Consider the following 21,570-nt stretch of genomic DNA (forward strand, 5'->3'; position numbering starts at 1 on the left):
CATATAGAGATAACCCAAAAAGAACATGAAAAATTGCATAAGAAATCACATCAAACACAATACATACACGAATGTAAAATGGACTGACAAAACTAACCTATTGTGGTGAGGCTTGCAGGGGAAGTACAATGTCAGTACTCAAGAGAACTGCCTCTGGTTAGAGATCCAATTCACACACCCCTGTTTGGAATCCCTCTAAAAAGGGCTTAAAGTTAAAAGCCTTATTGAGGCCTGGTCGTGTAGTGGCATTGAGGTGGAATATCCACCTCAGTTCGCTCTGTAAAAGTGCTTTATTGAAGTCACCCCCTCTAGGTCTCATGGGGATGTGGTCCAAGGCTAAAAATCGCACTTTAGGAATGCGATCAATGTGCACGATGTGGCAGTGTCGGCCAATGGGGAGATCCGGATCCTTTTTATTGATGCTCACAATATGTTAATAAATTAGTTGCCAAAAAGGTAATTTGGTTTTGCCTACATAAAAGCAGTTACATTCGCACTGCATTAGGTAAACTACCCCTGCAGTGCGACAATTTACAAAGTATTTGGATCAAAATGACTCTCCATTGGGCAACACCACGGCCTTATTTACATCCATATATTGGCAGTAATTGCAATTACCGCATCTAAATGTGCCTGTTAGTGTGCTACGGTCACGTGTGTTAGCCTTGAACTCACTATGGACCAATTTATCTCATAAAGAGGGGGCTCTTCGATAGGTAATGAGAGGTTGTGTTGACACATAAGGTGCTAAGGTGGTGCCCATACTTAATAGATGCCAGTATTTTTGTAGAATATCTCTAATTTGTCAATGCTGTTGGCAATATCTGGTAATGACACATGTAGGAGGAGTTTCAGAGGAGATCCCTCCTGCATTTGTCCCTTGCATTTTTGTATGCTTTTTTGAGGATGCTATTGGAGTATCCCCGAGCACGCAATCTCTGTCTAAGTGTGGAAGCTTCTTGATCAAAAAGGGCGTCGCTAGAACAGTTACGCCTAACCCTATTATATTGGGCAAAAGGGATGGATGCCAACAACGGTTTGGGATGGAAACTGGACGCTGCCAGAATCGTATTTCCCGCCGTAGGTTTTCTAAAAAGTTTGCTTTGGAAGGAGCCATCACTGTCTTTTGTAATAGTCAAATCCAAAAAGAAAATTTTGGAAGGATCAAAAATCATTGTAAATTGAAGATTGAAAGTATTACTAGAATTCAAATGTTCCAAAAATGCCAACAGAAGTGTAGTCGGACCATCCTATATCAGCATGACATCATCTATATAGCGATATCATTTTACCATATGCCTGGTGTAACTGGCTGCCTGGGTGTCCATGAATAGTAGTCATTCCCACAGGGCCGATCCCAGACGGGGTGCACGGGGTGCAGTGCACCCCAGCGCCAGAGAGGTGGGGGCGCTGAAGCGCCAGAGTGCTCCCTTCCCTCCTCCTCCTCCTCTTGTTTGTGTCCTGCGGCGCCTCTCCGCTGGTGTTCTAAGAAGAAAGGCGCCGCTGTATTTACTGCTCAAGCCCCTCCCGCCTTCTGTCAGAGAAGGAGAACAGCCAGGCCAGCCGAAGATGAGAAGGGAGGCAGAGCGGCTGGTCTCTGTGTGGAGAGAGACCAGCCGTGCAGTGAGTAATGTCTCGCGCGGGGGGGGGGGAGCGGTCCGTGCTGTGCTGACACAGTCTCCTCCTCTCTGTGTCTCTCACTCCTGCTGTGTACTCTTCTGCTCTCCGCCCAGGCGGCGCGGCTGCACACTGTCCTCTCCTCTCCAGCTGCCGCCCGGGTGTTTTTATCATGTGTACTGTACCCTAATGGAGGGGGGGGTCTGTACTAATGGAGGAGGGGGGGTCTGCCCTGGGGGGTCATTACTAATAGAGGGGGGCTCTGTCCTGGGGGGTCTGTAGTAATGGAGGGGGGGCTCTGTCCTGGGGGGTCTGTAGTAATGGAGGGGGGGTCTGTCCTGGGGGGTCTGTAGTAATGGAGGGGGGTCTGTCCTGGGGGGTCTGTAGTAATGGAGGGGGGTCTGTCCTGGGGGTCTGTAGTAATGGAGGGGGGCTCTGTCCTGGGGGGTCTGTAGTAATGGAGGGGGCTCTGTCCTGGGGGGGTCTGTAGTAATGGAGGGGTGGCTCTGTCCTGGGGGGGTCTGTACTATTGGAGGGGGGTCTGTCCTGGGGGGTCTGTACTAATGGAGGGGGCTCTGTCCTGGGGGGTCTGTAGTAATGGAGGGGGGCTCTGTCCTGGGGGGTCTGTACTAATGGAGGGGGGTCTGTCCTGGGGGGTCTGTACTAATGGAGGGGGCTCTGTCCTGGGGGGTCTATAGTAATAGAGGGGGGGTCTGTCGTGGGGCGTCTGTACTAATGGAGGGGGCTCTGTCCTGGGGGTCTGTAGTAATGGAGGGGTGGCTCTGTCCTGGGGGGGTCTGTACTAATGGAGGGGGGTCTGTCCTGGTGGGTCTGTACTAATGGAGGGGGGGTCTGTCCTGGGGGGTCTGTACTAATTGAGGGGGTCTGTCCTGGGGGTCTGTACTAACAGAGGGGGGTCTTTCCTGGGGGGGTCTGTACTAATGAAGGAGGGGTCTGTCCTGAGCGGTCTGTACTAATGGAGGGGGGTCTGTCCTGGGGGTCGTTACTAATGGAGGGGGGTCTGTCCCCGGGGGGTCTGTACTAATGGAGGGGGGGTCTGTCCTGGGGGGGTCTGTACTAATGGAGGGGGGGTTTTCCTGGGGGGGTCTGTACTGAGTAAGTTCTGTACTGAGGGAGGGGTTTATACTTAGTGCGGGTTCTGCACTGATGGAGGGGGTCTATACTTAGTGGAGGGGGGTCTGTACTGAGGGGCGACTATAGTTGGTGGAAGGGGGGGTGACACCAACCCTAGTGATGCCAATGCAGCTGTGGGCTCTTCTTTCCCCCCTCCCTCTCCCTCTTGCGCACACTGCTGTACTAGTGAGCAGCGCTTGCCAGCACAGCTGCCCACTATGTATCTTCCCCTGCCTTCATATACTCAGGGAAGAAACAGAATAGCAAAAGGAGCAGAGAAGAGGATTGTGGGACATATAGTCCCGAGGACTGGCAGCCCCACTGTAACGCGGAAACTGCAGCTCACACAGCGTGCTCAGCTGAATGGGAGAGAGAGAGAGAGACAGGAGCCTGGGAAAGCTTTAAGGGAAGTGCACCCAGGACTCCAGAGGGAGAGGACAGTGCTGAGGGAACACCATCAGAGAGAGAACCCTGCTGACCTGCGCCACCAGAGGGAAAGCCACACAGTCTAGCGCCATCCCTGGCAGAGAAAGGAATGGAGTCATTGCAGGAATACAGATCTGGGTGCTACCCAGCAGAGTCGCCACGGGCAATTCAGAGTGAGCTGACTCCTGATCAGAGGAACCGTTGCTGTATCGCTGGGTCAGGTGAGAGGGCCGATCGGCCATTATCTACTAACGTTCATAGGAAATGCAGTCTCTGATCATCTCTTGTACTATGTCTGCAGTCTCTGACCATCTCCTGTACTATGTCTGCAGTCTCTGACCATCTCCTGTACTATGTCTGCAGTCTCTGCTCATCTCTTATATCCTGTCTGCAGTCTCTGGTCATCTCCTGTACTATGTCTGCAGTCTCTGATCATCTCCTGTACCATGTCTGCAGTCTCTGATCATCTCCTGTACTATGTCTGCAGTCTCTGATCATCTCCTGTACTATGTCTGCAGTCTCTGATCATCTCCTGTACTATGTCTGCAGTCTCTGATCATCTCCTGTACTATGTCTGCAGTCTCTGATCATCTCCTGTACTATGTCTGCAGTCTCTGACCATCTCCTGTACTATGTCTGCAGTCTCTGATCATCTCTTATATCCTGTCTGCAGTCTCTGGTCATCTCCTGTACTATGTCTGCAGTCTCGGATCATCTCCTGTACCATGTCTGCAGTCTCTGATCATCTCCTGTACTATGTCTGCAGTCTCGGACCATCTCCTGTACTATGTCTGCAGTCTCTGATCATCTCTTGTATTATGTCTGCAGTCTCTGATCATCTCCTGTACTCCGTCTGCAGTCTCTGATCATCTCCTGTACTATGTCTGCAGTCTCTGATCATCTCCTGTACTATGTCTGCAGTCTCTGATCATCTCTTATATCCTGTCTGCAGTCTCTGATCATCTCCTGTACTATGTCTGCAGTCTCTGATCATCTCTTAAATCCTGTCTGCAGTCTCTGATCATCTCCTGTACTATGTCTGCAGTCTCTGACCATCTCCTGTAGTATGTCTGCAGTCTCTGACCATCTCCTGTAGTATGCCTGCAGTCTCTGATCATCTCCTGTACTATGTCTACAGTCTCTGATCATCTCCTGTACTATGTCTGCAGTCTCTGATCATCTCCTCTAGTATGTCTGCAGTCTCTGATCATCTCCTGTACTGTGTCTGCAGTCTCCGATCATCTCCTGTATTATGTCTGCAGTCTTTGACCATCTTCTGTATTATGTCTGCAATCTCTGATTATCTCCTGTATTATGTCTGCAGTCTCTGATCATCTTCTGTATTATGTCTGCAGTCTCTGATCATCTCCAGTATTATGTCTGCAGTCTCTGATCATCTCCTGTATTATGTCTGCAGTCTCTGATCATCTTCTGTATTTTGTTTGCAGTCTCTGACCATCTCCTGTACTATGTCTGCAGTTTCTGATCATCTCCTGTACTATGTCTGCAGTCTCTGATCATCTCCTGTACTATGTCTGCAGTCTCTGATCATCTCCTGTACTATGTCTACAGTCTCTGATCATCTCCTGTATTATGTCTGCAGTCTCTGATCATCTCCTGTATTATGTCTGCAGTCTCTGATCATCTCCTGTACTGTGTCTACAGTCTATGATCATTTCCTGTACTATGTCTGCAGTCTCTGATCATCTCCTGTACTATGTCTGCAGTCTCTGATCATCTCCTCTAGTATGTCTGCAGTCTCTGATCATCTCCTGTACTGTGTCTGCAGTCTCCGATCATCTCCTGTATTATGTCTGCAGTCTTTGACCATCTTCTGTATTATGTCTGCAATCTCTGATTATCTCCTGTATTATGTCTGCAGTCTCTGATCATCTTCTGTATTATGTCTGCAGTCTCTGATCATCTCCAGTATTATGTCTGCAGTCTCTGATCATCTCCTGTACTATGTCTGCTGTCTCTGATCATCTCCTGTACTATGTCTGCAGTCTTTGATCATCTCTTATATCCTGTCTGCAGTCTCTGATCATCTCCTGTAGTATGTCTGCAGTCTCTGATCATCTCCTGTAGTATGTCTGCAGTCTCTGATCATCTATTATATCTTGTCTGCAGTCTCTGATCATCTCCTGTAGTATGTCTGCAGTCTCCGATCATCTCCTGTACTATGTCTGCAGTCTCTGATCATCTCCTGTATTATGTCTGCAGTCTCTGATCATCTCCTGTATTATGTCTGCAGTCTCTGATCATCTCCTGTACTATGTCTGCATTCTCTGATCATCTCCTGTACTATGTCTACAGTCTCTGATCATCTCCTGTATTATGTCTGCAGTCTCTGATCATCTCCTGTATTATGTCTGCAGTCTCTGATCATCTCCTGTACTATGTCTGCAGTCTCTGACCATCTCCAGTAGTATGTCTGCAGTCTCTGACCATCTCCTGTAGTATGTCTGCAGTCTCTGACCATCTCCTGTAGTATGTCTGCAGTCTCTGCCCATCTCTTGTAGTATGTCTGCAGTCTCTGACCATCTCCTGTACTATGTCTGCAGTCTCTGATCATCTCCTGTACTATGTCTGCAGTCTTTGATCATCTCTTATATCCTGTCTGCAGTCTCTTATCATCTCCTGTAGTATGTCTGCAGTCTCTGATCATCTCCTGTAGTATGTCTGCAGTCTCTGATCATCTCTTATATCTTGTCTGCAGTCTCTGATCATCTCCTGTAGTATGTCTGCAGTCTCTGATCATCTCTTGTACTATGTCTGCAGTCTCTGATCATCTCTTGTATTATGTCTGCAGTCTCTGATCATCTCCTGTACTATGTCTGCAGTCTCTGATCATCTCCTGTACTATGTCTGCAGTCTTTGATCATCTCTTATATCCTGTCTGCAGTCTCTGATCATCTCCTGTAGTATGTCTGCAGTCTCTGATCATCTCCTGTACCATGTCTGCAGTCTCTGATCATCTCCTGTACTATGTCTGCATTCTCTGATCATCTCCTGTACTATGTCTACAGTCTCTGATCATCTCCTGTATTATGTCTGCAGTCTCTGATCATCTCCTGTATTATGTCTGCAGTCTCTGATCATCTCCTGTACTATGTCTGCAGTCTCTGATCATCTCCTGTACTATGTCTGCAGTCTTTGATCATCTCTTATATCCTGTCTGCAGTCTCTGATCATCTCCTGTAGTATGTCTGCAGTCTCTGATCATCTCCTGTAGTATGTCTGCAGTCTCTGATCATCTCCTGTACCATGTCTGCAGTCTCTGATCATCTCTTGTACTATGTCTGCATTCTCTGATCATCTCCTGTACTATGTCTACAGTCTCTGATCATCTCCTGTATTATGTCTGCAGTCTCTGATCATCTCCTGTATTATGTCTGCAGTCTCTGATCATCTCCTGTATTATGTCTGCAGTCTCTGATCATCTCCTGTACTATGTCTGCAGTCTCTGATCATCTCCTGTACTATGTCTGCAGTCTCTGATCATCTCCTGTACTATGTCTGCAGTCTCTGATCATCTCATGTACTGTGTCTGCAGTCTCTGATCATCTCCTGTACTGTGTCTGCAGTCTCTGATCATCTCCTGTACTGTGTCTACAGTCTATGATCATTTCCTGTACTATGTCTGCAGTCTCTGATCATCTCCTGTACTATGTCTGCAGTCTATGATCATCTCTTATATCCTGTCTGCAGCAGTCTCTGATCATCTCCTGTACTATGTCTGCAGTCTCTGACCATCTTCAGTAGTATGTCTGCAGTCTCTGATCATCTCCTGTACTATGTCTGCAGTCTATGATCATCTCTTATATCCTGTCTGCAGCAGTCTCTGATCATCTCCTGTACTATGTCTGCAGTCTCTGACCATCTCCTGTAGTATGTCTGCAGTTTCTGACCATCTCCTGTAGTATGTCTGCAGTCTCTGACCATCTCCTGTAGTATGTCTGCAGTCTCTGAACATCTCCTGTACTATGTCTGCAGTTTCTGATCATCTCCTGTACTATGTCTGCATTCTCTGATTATCTCCTGTACTATGTCTACAGTCTCTGATCATCTCCTGTATTATGTCTGCAGTCTCTGATCATCTCCTGTATTATGTCTGCAGTCTCTGATCATCTCCTGTACTGTGTCTACAGTCTATGATCATTTCCTGTACTATGTCTGCAGTCTCTGATCATCTCCTGTATTATGTCTGCAATCTCTGATCATCTCCTGTACTATGTCTGCAGTCTCTGATCATCTCCTGTACTATGTCTGCAGTCTCTGATCATCTCCTGTACTGTGTCTGCAGTCTCTGATCATCTCCTGTACTGTGTCTGCAGTCTCTGATCATCTCCTGTACTGTGTCTGCAGTCTCTGATCATCTCCTGTACTGTGTCTACAGTCTATGATCATTTCCTGTACTATGTCTGCAGTCTCTGATCATCTCCTGTACTATGTCTGCAGTCTATGATCATCTCTTATATCCTGTCTGCAGCAGTCTCTGATCATCTCCTGTACTATGTCTGCAGTCTCTGACCATCTCCAGTAGTATGTCTGCAGTCTCTGACCATCTCCTGTAGTATGTCTGCAGTCTCTGACCATCTCCTGTAGTATGTCTGCAGTCTCTGACCATCTCCTGTAGTATGTCTGCAGTCTCTGATCATCTATTATATCTTGTCTGCAGTCTCTGATCATCTCCTGTAGTATGTCTGCAGTCTCTGATCATCTCCTCTACTATGTCTGCAGTCTCTGATCATCTCCTGTACTATGTCTGCATTCTCTGATCATCTCCTGTACTATGTCTACAGTCTCTGATCATCTCCTGTATTATGTCTGCAATCTCTGATCATCTCCTGTATTATGTCTGCAGTCTCTGATCATCTCCTGTACTATGTCTGCAGTCTCTGATCATCTCCTGTACTGTATCTGCAGTCTCTGATCATCTCCTGTACTATGTCTGCAGTCTCTGATCATCTCCTGTACTGTGTCTGCAGTCTCTGATCATCTCCTGTAATTTGTCTGCAGTCTCTGATCATCTCCTGTACTGTGTCTACAGTCTATGTTCATTTCCTGTACTATGTCTGCAGTCTCTGATCATCTCCTGTACTATGTCTGCAGTCTATGATCATCTCTTATATCCTGTCTGCAGCAGTCTCTGATCATCTCCTGTACTATGTCTGCAGTCTCTGACCATCTCCAGTAGTATGTCTGCAGTCTCTGACCATCTCCTGTAGTATGTCTGCAGTCTCTGACCATCTCCTGTAGTATGTCTGCAGTCTCTGACCATCTCCTGTAGTATGTCTGCAGTCTCTGACCATCTCCTGTAGTATGTCTGCAGTCTCTGACCATCTCCTGTACTATGTCTGCAGTCTCTGATCATCTCCTGTACTATGTCTGCAGTCTTTGATCATCTCTTATATCCTGTCTGCAGTCTCTGCTCATCTCCTGTAGTATGTCTGCAGTCTCTGATCATCTCCTGTAGTATGTCTGCAGTCTCTGATCATGTCTTATATCTTGTCTGCAGTCTCTGATCATCTCCTGTAGTATGTCTGCAGTCTCTGATCATCTCCTCTACTATGTCTGCAGTCTCTGATCATCTCCTGTACTATGTCTGCATTCTCTGATCATCTCCTGTACTATGTCTACAGTCTCTGATCATCTCCTGTATTATGTCTGCAGTCTCTGATCATCTCCTGTATTATGTCTGCAGTCTCTGATCATCTCCTGTATTATGTCTGCAGTCTCTGATCATCTCCTGTACTATGTCTGCAGTCTCTGATCATCTCCTGTACTGTGTCTGCAGTCTCTGATCATCTCCTGTACTATGTCTGCAGTCTCTGATCATCTCCTGTACTGTGTCTGCAGTCTCTGATCATCTCCTGTACTGTGTCTACAGTCTATGATCATTTCCTGTACTATGTCTGCAGTCTCTGATCATCTCCTGTACTATGTCTGCAGTCTATGATCATCTCTTATATCCTGTCTGCAGCAGTCTCTGATCATCTCCTGTACTATGTCTGCAGTCTCTGACCATCTCCAGTACTATGTCTGCAGTCTCTGACCATCTCCTGTAGTATGTCTGCAGTCTCTGACCATCTCCTGTAGTATGTCTGCAGTCTCTGACCATCTCCTGTAGTATGTCTGCAGTCTCTGACCATCTCCTGTAGTATGTCTGCAGTCTCTGACCATCTCCTGTAGTATGTCTGCAGTCTCTGACCATCTCCTGTACTATGTCTGCAGTCTCTGATCATCTCCTGTACTATGTCTGCAGTCTTTGATCATCTCCTGTAGTATGTCTGCAGTCTCTGATCATCTCCTGTAGTATGTCTGCAGTCTCTGATCATCTCTTATATCTTGTCTGCAGTCTCTGATCATCTCCTGTAGTATGTCTGCAGTCTCTGATCATCTCCTGTAGTATGTCTGCAGTCTCTGATCATCTCTTGTACTATGTCTGCAGTCTCTGATCATCTCTTGTATTATGTCTGCAGTCTCTGATCATCTCCTGTACTATGTCTGCAGTTTCTGATCATCTCCTGTACTATGTCTGCAGTCTTTGATCATCTCTTATATCCTGTCTGCAGTCTCTGATCATCTCCTGTAGTATGTCTGCAGTCTCTGATCATCTCCTGTAGTATGTCTGCAGTCTCTGATCATCTCCTTTAGTATGTCTGCAGTCTCTGATCATCTCCTGTACCATGTCTGCAGTCTCTGATCATCTCCTGTACTATGTCTACAGTCTCTGATCATCTCCTGTATTATGTCTGCAGTCTCTGATCATCTCCTGTATTATGTCTGCAGTCTCTGATCATCTCCTGTATTATGTCTGCAGTCTCTGATCATCTCCTGTACTATGTCTGCAGTCTCTGATCATCTCCTGTACTATGTCTGCAGTCTCTGATCATCTCCTGTACTGTGTCTGCAGTCTCTGATCATCTCCTGTACTGTGTCTGCAGTCTCTGATCATCTCCTGTACTGTGTCTGCAGTCTCTGATCATCTCCTGTACTGTGTCTACAGTCTCTGATCATTTCCTGTACTATGTCTGCAGTCTCTGATCATCTCCTGTACTATGTCTGCAGTCTTTGATCATCTCCTGTAGTATGTCTGCAGTCTCTGATCATCTCCTGTAGTATGTCTGCAGTCTCTGATCATCTCTTATATCTTGTCTGCAGTCTCTGATCATCTCCTGTAGTATGTCTGCAGTCTCTGATCATCTCCTGTAGTATGTCTGCAGTCTCTGATCATCTCTTGTACTATGTCTGCAGTCTCTGATCATCTCTTGTATTATGTCTGCAGTCTCTGATCATCTCCTGTACTATGTCTGCAGTCTCTGATCATCTCCTGTACTATGTCTGCAGTCTTTGATCATCTCTTATATCCTGTCTGCAGTCTCTGATCATCTCCTGTAGTATGTCTGCAGTCTCTGATCATCTCCTGTAGTATGTCTGCAGTCTCTGATCATCTCCTGTAGTATGTCTGCAGTCTCTGATCATCTCCTGTACCATGTCTGCAGTCTCTGATCATCTCCTGTACTATGTCTGCATTCTCTGATCATCTCCTGTACTATGTCTACAGTCTCTGATCATCTCCTGTATTATGTCTGCAGTCTCTGATCATCTCCTGTATTATGTCTGCAGTCTCTGATCATCTCCTGTACTATGTCTGCAGTCTCTGATCATCTCCTGTACTATGTCTGCAGTCTCTGATCATCTCCTCTATTATGTCTGCAGTCTCTGATCATCTCCTCTATTATGTCTGCAGTCTCTGATCATCTCCTGTACTATGTCTGCAGTCTCTGATCATCTCCTGTACTATGTCTGCAGTCTCTGATCATCTCCTGTACTATGTCTGCAGTCTCTGATCATCTCCTGTACTGTGTCTGCAGTCTCTGATCATCTCCTGTACTGTGTCTGCAGTCTCTGATCATCTCCTGTACTGTGTCTACAGTCTCTGATCATTTCCTGTACTATGTCTGCAGTCTCTGATCATCTCCTGTACTATGTCTGCAGTCTATGATCATCTCTTATATCCTGTCTGCAGCAGTCTCTGATCATCTCCTGTACTATGTCTGCAGTCTCTGACCATCTCCAGTAGTATGTCTGCAGTCTCTGACCATCTCCTGTAGTATGTCTGCAGTTTCTGACCATCTCCTGTAGTATGTCTGCAGTCTCTGACCATCTCCTGTAGTATGTCTGCAGTCTCTGACCATCTCCTGTACTATGTCTGCAGTCTCTGATCATCTCCTGTACTATGTCTGCAGTCTTTGATCATCTCTTATATCCTGTCTGCAGTCTCTGATCATCTCCTGTAGTATGTCTGCAGTCTCTGATCATCTCCTGTAGTATGTCTGCAGTCTCTGATCATCTCTTATATCTTGTCTGCAGTCTCTGATCATCTCCTGTAGTATGTCTGCAGTCTCTGATCATCTCCTGTACTATGTCTGCAGTCTCTGATCATCTCCTGTACTATGTCTGCATTCTCTGATCATCTCCTGTACTATGTCTACAGTCTCTGATCATCTCCTGTATTATGTCTGCAGTCTCTGATCATCTCCTGTATTATGTCTGCAGTCTCTGATCATCTCCTGTATTATGTCTGCAGTCTCTGATCATCTCCTGTACTATGTCTGCAGTCTCTGATCATCTCCTGTACTATGTCTGCAGTCTCTGATCATCTCCTGTACTATGTCTGCAGTCTCTGATCATCTCCTGTACTGTGTCTGCAGTCTCTGATCATCTCCTGTACTATGTCTGCAGTCTCTGATCATCTCCTGTACTATGTCTGCAGTCTATGATCATCTCTTATATCCTGTCTGCAGCAGTCTCTGATCATCTCCTGTACTATGTCTGCAGTCTCTGACCATCTCCAGTAGTATGTCTGCAGTCTCTGTCCATCTCCTGTAGTATGTCTGCAGTCTCTGACCATCTCCTGTAGTATGTCTGCAGTCTCTGACCATCTCCTGTAGTATGTCTGCAGTCTCTGACCATCACCTGTAGTATGTCTGCAGTCTCTGACCATCTCCTGTACTATGTCTGCAGTCTCTGATCATCTCCTGTACTATGTCTGCAGTCTTTGATCATCTCTTATATCCTGTCTGCAGTCTCTGATCATCTCCTGTTGTATGTCTGCAGTCTCTGATCATCTCCTGTAGTATGTCTGCAGTCTCTGATCATCTCTTATATCTTGTCTGCAGTCTCTGATCATCTCCTGTAGTATGTCTGCAGTCTCTGATCATCTCTTGTACTATGTCTGCAGTCTCTGATCATCTCTTGTATTATGTCTGCAGTCTCTGATCATCTCCTGTACTATGTCTGCAGTCTCTGATCATCCCCTGTACTATGTCTGCAGTCTTTGATCATCTCTTATATCCTGTCTGCAGTCTCTGATCATCTCCTGTAGTATGTCTGCAGTCTCTGATCATCTCCTGTAGTATGTCTGCAGTCTCTGATCATTTCCTGTAGTATGTCTGCAGTCTCTGATCATCTCCTGTACCATGTCTGCAGTCTCTGATCATCTCCTGTACTATGTCTGCATTCTCTGATCATCTCCTGTACTATGTCTACAGTCTCTGATCATCTCCTGTATTATGTCTGCAGTCTCTGATCATCTCCTGTATTATGTCTGCAGTCTCTGATCATCTCCTGTATTATGTCTGCAGTCTCTGATCATCTCTTATATCTTGTCTGCAGTCTCTGATCATCTCCTGTACTATGTCTGCAGTCTTTGATCATCTCTTATATCCTGTCTGCAGTCTCTGATCATCTCCTGTAGTATGTCTGCAGTCTCTGATCATCTCCTGTAGTATGTCTGCAGTCTCTGATCATCTCTTATATCTTGTCTGCAGTCTCTGATCATCTCCTGTACTATGTCTGCATTCTCTGATCATCTCCTGTACTATGTCTACAGTCTCTGATCATCTCCTGTATTATGTCTGCAGTCTCTGATCATCTCCTGTATTATGTCTGCAGTCTCTGATCATCTCCTGTACTATGTCTGCAGTCTCTGATCATCTCCTGTACTATGTCTGCAGTCTCTGATCATCTCCTCTATTATGTCTGCAGTCTCTGATCATCTCCTCTATTATGTCTGCAGTCTCTGATCATCTCCTGTACTATGTCTGCAGTCTCTGATCATCTCCTGTACTATGTCTGCAGTCTCTGATCATCTCCTGTACTATGTCTGCAGTCTCTGATCATCTCCTGTACTGTGTCTGCAGTCTCTGATCATCTCCTGTACTGTGTCTGCAGTCTCTGATCATCTCCTGTACTGTGTCTACAGTCTCTGATCATTTCCTGTACTATGTCTGCAGTCTCTGATCATCTCCTGTACTATGTCTGCAGTCTATGATCATCTCTTATATCCTGTCTGCAGCAGTCTCTGATCATCTCCTGTACTATGTCTGCAGTCTCTGACCATCTCCAGTAGTATGTCTGCAGTCTCTGACCATCTCCTGTAGTATGTCTGCAGTTTCTGACCATCTCCTGTAGTATGTCTGCAGTCTCTGACCATCTCCTGTAGTATGTCTGCAGTCTCTGACCATCTCCTGTACTATGTCTGCAGTCTCTGATCATCTCCTGTACTATGTCTGCAGTCTTTGATCATCTCTTATATCCTGTCTGCAGTCTCTGATCATCTCCTGTAGTATGTCTGCAGTCTCTGATCATCTCCTGTAGTATGTCTGCAGTCTCTGATCATCTCTTATATCTTGTCTGCAGTCTCTGATCATCTCCTGTAGTATGTCTGCAGTCTCTGATCATCTCCTGTACTATGTCTGCAGTCTCTGATCATCTCCTGTACTATGTCTGCATTCTCTGATCATCTCCTGTACTATGTCTACAGTCTCTGATCATCTCCTGTATTATGTCTGCAGTCTCTGATCATCTCCTGTATTATGTCTGCAGTCTCTGATCATCTCCTGTATTATGTCTGCAGTCTCTGATCATCTCCTGTACTATGTCTGCAGTCTCTGATCATCTCCTGTACTATGTCTGCAGTCTCTGATCATCTCCTGTACTATGTCTGCAGTCTCTGATCATCTCCTGTACTGTGTCTGCAGTCTCTGATCATCTCCTGTACTATGTCTGCAGTCTCTGATCATCTCCTGTACTATGTCTGCAGTCTATGATCATCTCTTATATCCTGTCTGCAGCAGTCTCTGATCATCTCCTGTACTATGTCTGCAGTCTCTGACCATCTCCAGTAGTATGTCTGCAGTCTCTGTCCATCTCCTGTAGTATGTCTGCAGTCTCTGACCATCTCCTGTAGTATGTCTGCAGTCTCTGACCATCTCCTGTAGTATGTCTGCAGTCTCTGACCATCACCTGTAGTATGTCTGCAGTCTCTGACCATCTCCTGTACTATGTCTGCAGTCTCTGATCATCTCCTGTACTATGTCTGCAGTCTTTGATCATCTCTTATATCCTGTCTGCAGTCTCTGATCATCTCCTGTTGTATGTCTGCAGTCTCTGATCATCTCCTGTAGTATGTCTGCAGTCTCTGATCATCTCTTATATCTTGTCTGCAGTCTCTGATCATCTCCTGTAGTATGTCTGCAGTCTCTGATCATCTCTTGTACTATGTCTGCAGTCTCTGATCATCTCTTGTATTATGTCTGCAGTCTCTGATCATCTCCTGTACTATGTCTGCAGTCTCTGATCATCCCCTGTACTATGTCTGCAGTCTTTGATCATCTCTTATATCCTGTCTGCAGTCTCTGATCATCTCCTGTAGTATGTCTGCAGTCTCTGATCATCTCCTGTAGTATGTCTGCAGTCTCTGATCATTTCCTGTAGTATGTCTGCAGTCTCTGATCATCTCCTGTACCATGTCTGCAGTCTCTGATCATCTCCTGTACTATGTCTGCATTCTCTGATCATCTCCTGTACTATGTCTACAGTCTCTGATCATCTCCTGTATTATGTCTGCAGTCTCTGATCATCTCCTGTATTATGTCTGCAGTCTCTGATCATCTCCTGTATTATGTCTGCAGTCTCTGATCATCTCTTATATCTTGTCTGCAGTCTCTGATCATCTCCTGTAGTATGTCTGCAGTCTCTGATCATCTCCTGTACTATGTCTGCATTCTCTGATCATCTCCTGTACTATGTCTACAGTCTCTGATCATCTCCTGTATTATGTCTGCAGTCTCTGATCATCTCCTGTATTATTTCTGCAGTCTCTGATCATCTCCTGTATTATGTCTGCAGTCTCTGATCATCTCTTATATCTTGTCTGCAGTCTCTGATCATCTCCTGTAGTTTGTCTGCAGTCTCTGATCATCTCCTGTACTATGTCTGCAGTCTCTGATCATCTTCTGTACTATGTCTGCATTCTCTGATCATCTCCTGTACTATGTCTACAGTCTCTGATCATCTCCTGTATTATGTCTGCAGTCTCTGATCATCTCCTGTATTATGTCTGCAGTCTCTGATCATCTCCTGTACTATGTCTGCAGTCTCTGATCATCTCCTGTACTATGTCTGCAGTCTCTGATCATCTCCTGTACTATGTCTGCAGTCTCTGATCATCTCCTGTACTGTGTCTGCAGTCTCTGATCATCTCCTGTACTATGTCTGCAGTCTCTGATCATCTCCTGTACTATGTCTGCAGTCTATGATCATCTCTTATATCCTGTCTGCAGCAGTCTCTGATCATCTCCTGTACTATGTCTGCAGTCTCTGACCATCTCCAGTAGTATGTCTGCAGTCTCTGTCCATCTCCTGTAGTATGTCTGCAGTCTCTGACCATCTCCTGTAGTATGTCTGCAGTCTCTGACCATCTCCTGTAGTATGTCTGCAGTCTCTGACCATCACCTGTAGTATGTCTGCAGTCTCTGACCATCTCCTGTACTATGTCTGCAGTCTCTGATCATCTCCTGTACTATGTCTGCAGTCTTTGATCATCTCTTATATCCTGTCTGCAGTCTCTGATCATCTCCTGTTGTATGTCTGCAGTCTCTGATCATCTCCTGTAGTATGTCTGCAGTCTCTGATCATCTCTTATATCTTGTCTGCAGTCTCTGATCATCTCCTGTAGTATGTCTGCAGTCTCTGATCATCTCTTGTACTATGTCTGCAGTCTCTGATCATCTCTTGTATTATGTCTGCAGTCTCTGATCATCTCCTGTACTATGTCTGCAGTCTCTGATCATCCCCTGTACTATGTCTGCAGTCTTTGATCATCTCTTATATCCTGTCTGCAGTCTCTGATCATCTCCTGTAGTATGTCTGCAGTCTCTGATCATCTCCTGTAGTATGTCTGCAGTCTCTGATCATTTCCTGTAGTATGTCTGCAGTCTCTGATCATCTCCTGTACCATGTCTGCAGTCTCTGATCATCTCCTGTACTATGTCTGCATTCTCTGATCATCTCCTGTACTATGTCTACAGTCTCTGATCATCTCCTGTATTATGTCTGCAGTCTCTGATCATCTCCTGTATTATGTCTGCAGTCTCTGATCATCTCCTGTATTATGTCTGCAGTCTCTGATCATCTCCTGTACTATATCTGCAGTCTCATCTCCTGTACTATGTCTGCAGTCTCTGATCATCTCCTGTACTGTGTCTGCAGTCTCTGATCATCTCCTGTACTGTGTTTGCAGTCTCTGATCATCTCCTGTACTGTGTCTACAGTCTATGATCATTTCCTGTACTATGTCTGCAGTCTCTGATCATCTCCTGTACTATGTCTGCAGTCTATGATCATCTCTTATATCCTGTCTGCAGCAGTCTCTGATCATCTCCTGTAGTATGTCTGCAGTCTCTGACCATCTCCTGTAGTATGTCTGCAGTCTCTGACCATCTCCTGTACTATGTCTGCAGTCTCTGATCATCTCCTGTACTATGTCTGCAGTCTTTGATCATCTCTTATATCCTGTCTGCAGTCTCTGATCATCTCCTGTAGTATGTCTGCAGTCTCTGATCATCTCCTGTAGTATGTCTGCAGTCTCTGATCATCTCTTATATCTTGTCTGCAGTCTCTGATCATCTCCTGTAGTATGTCTGCAGTCTCTGATCATCTCTTGTAGTATGTCTGCAGTCTCTGATCATCTCCTGTACTATGTCTGCAGTCTCTGATCATCTCCTGTACTATGTCTGCAGTCTTTGATCATCTCTTATATCCTGTCTGCAGTCTCTGATCATCTCCTGTAGTATGTCTGCAGTCTCTGATCATCTCCTGTAGTATGTCTGCAGTCTTTGATCATCTCCTGTAGTATGTCTGCAGTCTCTGATCATCTCCTGTAGTATGTCTGCAGTCTCTGATCATCTCTTATATCTTGTCTGCAGTCTCTGATCATCTCCTGTAGTATGTCTGCAGTCTCTGATCATCTCTTGTAGTATGTCTACAGTCTCTGATCATCTCCTGTACTATGTCTGCAGTCTCTGATCATCTCCTGTACTATGTCTGCAGTCTTTGATCATCTCTTATATCCTGTCTGCAGTCTCTGATCATCTCCTGTAGTATGTCTGCTGTCTCTGATCATCTCCTGTAGTATGTTTGCAGTCTTTGATCATCTCCTGTAGTATGTCTGCAGTCTCTGATCATCTCCTGTACCATGTCTGCAGTCTCTGATCATCTCCTGTACTATGTCTGCATTCTCTGATCATCTCCTGTACTATGTCTACAGTCTCTGATCATCTCCTGTATTATGTCTGCAGTCTCTGATCATCTCCTGTATTATGTCTGCAGTCTCTGATCATCTCCTGTATTATGTCTGCAGTCTCTGATCATCTCCTATAATGTGTCTGCAGTCTCTGATCATCTCCTGTACTATGTCTGCAGTCTCTGATCATCTCCTGTACTGTGTCTGCAGTCTCTGATCATCTCCTGTACTGTGTTTGCAGTCTCTGATCATCTCCTGTACTGTGTCTACAGTCTATGATCATTTCCTGTACTATGTCTGCAGTCTCTGATCATCTCCTGTACTATGTCTGCAGTCTATGATCATCTCTTATATCCTGTCTGCAGCAGTCTCTGATCATCTCCTGTACTATGTCTGCAGTCTCTGACCATCTCCAGTAGTATGTCTGCAGTCTCTGACCATCTCCTGTAGTATGTCTGCAGTCTCTGATCATCTCTTATATCTTGTCTGCAGTCTCTGATCATCTCCTGTAGTATGTCTACAGTCTCTGATCATCTCCTGTACTATGTCTGCAGTCTCTGATCATCTCCTGTACTATGTCTGCATTCTCTGATCATCTCCTGTACTATGTCTACAGTCTCTGATCATCTCCTGTATTATGTCTGCAGTCTCTGATCATCTCCTGTATTATGTCTGCAGTCTCTGATCATCTCCTGTATTATGTCTGCAGTCTCTGATCATCTCCTGTGTTATGTCTGCAGTCTCTGATCATCTCCTGTACTATGTCTGCAGTCTCTGATCATCTCATGTACTATGTCTGCAGTCTCTGATCATCTCCTGTACTATGTCTGCAGTCTCTGATCATCTCCTGTACTGTGTCTGCAGTCTCTGATCATCTCCTGTAATGTGTCTGCAGTCTCTGATCATCTCCTGTACTGTGTCTACAGTCTATGATCATTTCCTGTACTATGTCTGCAGTCTCTGATCATCTCCTGTACTATGTCTGCAGTCTATGATCATCTCTTATATCCTGTCTGCAGCAGTCTCTGATCATCTCCTGTACTATGTCTGCAGTCTCTGACCATCTCCAGTAGTATGTCTGCAGTCTCTGACCATCTCCTGTAGTATGTCTGCAGTCTCTGACCATCTCCTGTAGTATGTCTGCAGTCTCTGACCATCTCCTGTAGTATGTCTGCAGTCTCTGACCATCTCCTGTACTATGTCTGCAGTCTCTGATCATCTCCTGTACTATGTCTGCAGTCTTTGATCATCTCTTATATCCTGTCTGCAGTCTCTGATCATCTCCTGTAGTATGTCTGCAGTCTCTGATCATCTCCTGTAGTATGTCTGCAGTCTCTGATCATCTCTTATATCTTGTCTGCAGTCTCTGATCATCTCCTGTAGTATGTCTGCAGTCTCTGATCATCTCTTGTACTATGTCTGCAGTCTCTGATCATCTCTTGTATTATGTCTGCAGTCTCTGATCATCTCCTGTACTATGTCTGCAGTCTCTGATCATCTCCTCTACTATGTCTGCAGTCTTTGATCATCTCTTATATCCTGTCTGCAGTCTCTGATCATCTCCTGTAGTATGTCTGCAGTCTCTGATCATCTCCTGTAGTATGTCTGCAGTCTCTGATCATTTCCTGTAGTATGTCTGCAGTCTCTGATCATCTCCTGTACCATGTCTGCAGTCTCTGATCATCTCCTGTACTATGTCTGCATTCTCTGATCATCTCCTGTACTATGTCTACAGTCTCTGATCATCTCCTGTATTATGTCTGCAGTCTCTGATCATCTCCTGTACTGTGTCTGCAGTCTCTGATCATCTCCTGTACTGTGTCTGCAGTCTCTGATCATCTCCTGTACTGTGTCTACAGTCTCTGATCATTTCCTGTACTATGTCTGCAGTCTCTGATCATCTCCTGTACTATGTCTGCAGTCTCTGATCATCTCCTCTATTATGTCTGCAGTCTCTGATCATCTCCTCTATTATGTCTACAGTCTCTGATCATCTCCTGTATTATGTCTGCAATCTCTGATCATCTCCTGTATTATGTCTGCAGTCTCTGATCATCTCCTGTACTATGTCTGCAGTCTCTGATCATCTCCTGTACTGTATCTGCAGTCTCTGATCATCTCCTGTACTATGTCTGCAGTCTCTGATCATCTCCTGTACTGTGTCTGCAGTCTCTGATCATCTCCTGTAATTTGTCTGCAGTCTCTGATCATCTCCTGTACTGTGTCTACAGTCTATGTTCATTTCCTGTACTATGTCTGCAGTCTCTGATCATCTCCTGTACTATGTCTGCAGTCTATGATCATCTCTTATATCCTGTCTGCAGCAGTCTCTGATCATCTCCTGTACTATGTCTGCAGTCTCTGACCATCTCCAGTAGTATGTCTGCAGTCTCTGACCATCTCCTGTAGTATGTCTGCAGTCTCTGACCATCTCCTGTAGTATGTCTGCAGTCTCTGACCATCTCCTGTAGTATGTCTGCAGTCTCTGACCATCTCCTGTAGTATGTCTGCAGTCTCTGACCATCTCCTGTACTATGTCTGCAGTCTCTGATCATCTCCTGTACTATGTCTGCAGTCTTTGATCATCTCTTATATCCTGTCTGCAGTCTCTGCTCATCTCCTGTAGTATGTCTGCAGTCTCTGATCATCTCCTGTAGTATGTCTGCAGTCTCTGATCATGTCTTATATCTTGTCTGCAGTCTCTGATCATCTCCTGTAGTATGTCTGCAGTCTCTGATCATCTCCTCTACTATGTCTGCAGTCTCTGATCATCTCCTGTACTATGTCTGCATTCTCTGATCATCTCCTGTACTATGTCTACAGTCTCTGATCATCTCCTGTATTATGTCTGCAGTCTCTGATCATCTCCTGTATTATGTCTGCAGTCTCTGATCATCTCCTGTATTATGTCTGCAGTCTCTGATCATCTCCTGTACTATGTCTGCAGTCTCTGATCATCTCCTGTACTGTGTCTGCAGTCTCTGATCATCTCCTGTACTATGTCTGCAGTCTCTGATCATCTCCTGTACTGTGTCTGCAGTCTCTGATCATCTCCTGTACTGTGTCTACAGTCTATGATCATTTCCTGTACTATGTCTGCAGTCTCTGATCATCTCCTGTACTATGTCTGCAGTCTATGATCATCTCTTATATCCTGTCTGCAGCAGTCTCTGATCATCTCCTGTACTATGTCTGCAGTCTCTGACCATCTCCAGTACTATGTCTGCAGTCTCTGACCATCTCCTGTAGTATGTCTGCAGTCTCTGACCATCTCCTGTAGTATGTCTGCAGTCTCTGACCATCTCCTGTAGTATGTCTGCAGTCTCTGACCATCTCCTGTAGTATGTCTGCAGTCTCTGACCATCTCCTGTAGTATGTCTGCAGTCTCTGACCATCTCCTGTACTATGTCTGCAGTCTCTGATCATCTCCTGTACTATGTCTGCAGTCTTTGATCATCTCCTGTAGTATGTCTGCAGTCTCTGATCATCTCCTGTAGTATGTCTGCAGTCTCTGATCATCTCTTATATCTTGTCTGCAGTCTCTGATCATCTCCTGTAGTATGTCTGCAGTCTCTGATCATCTCCTGTAGTATGTCTGCAGTCTCTGATCATCTCTTGTACTATGTCTGCAGTCTCTGATCATCTCTTGTATTATGTCTGCAGTCTCTGATCATCTCCTGTACTATGTCTGCAGTTTCTGATCATCTCCTGTACTATGTCTGCAGTCTTTGATCATCTCTTATATCCTGTCTGCAGTCTCTGATCATCTCCTGTAGTATGTCTGCAGTCTCTGATCA

This window comes from Aquarana catesbeiana, linkage group LG03 (genome assembly GCF_042186555.1).
Source record: "Aquarana catesbeiana isolate 2022-GZ linkage group LG03, ASM4218655v1, whole genome shotgun sequence".
Taxonomy (NCBI): Eukaryota; Metazoa; Chordata; class Amphibia; order Anura; family Ranidae; genus Aquarana; species Aquarana catesbeiana.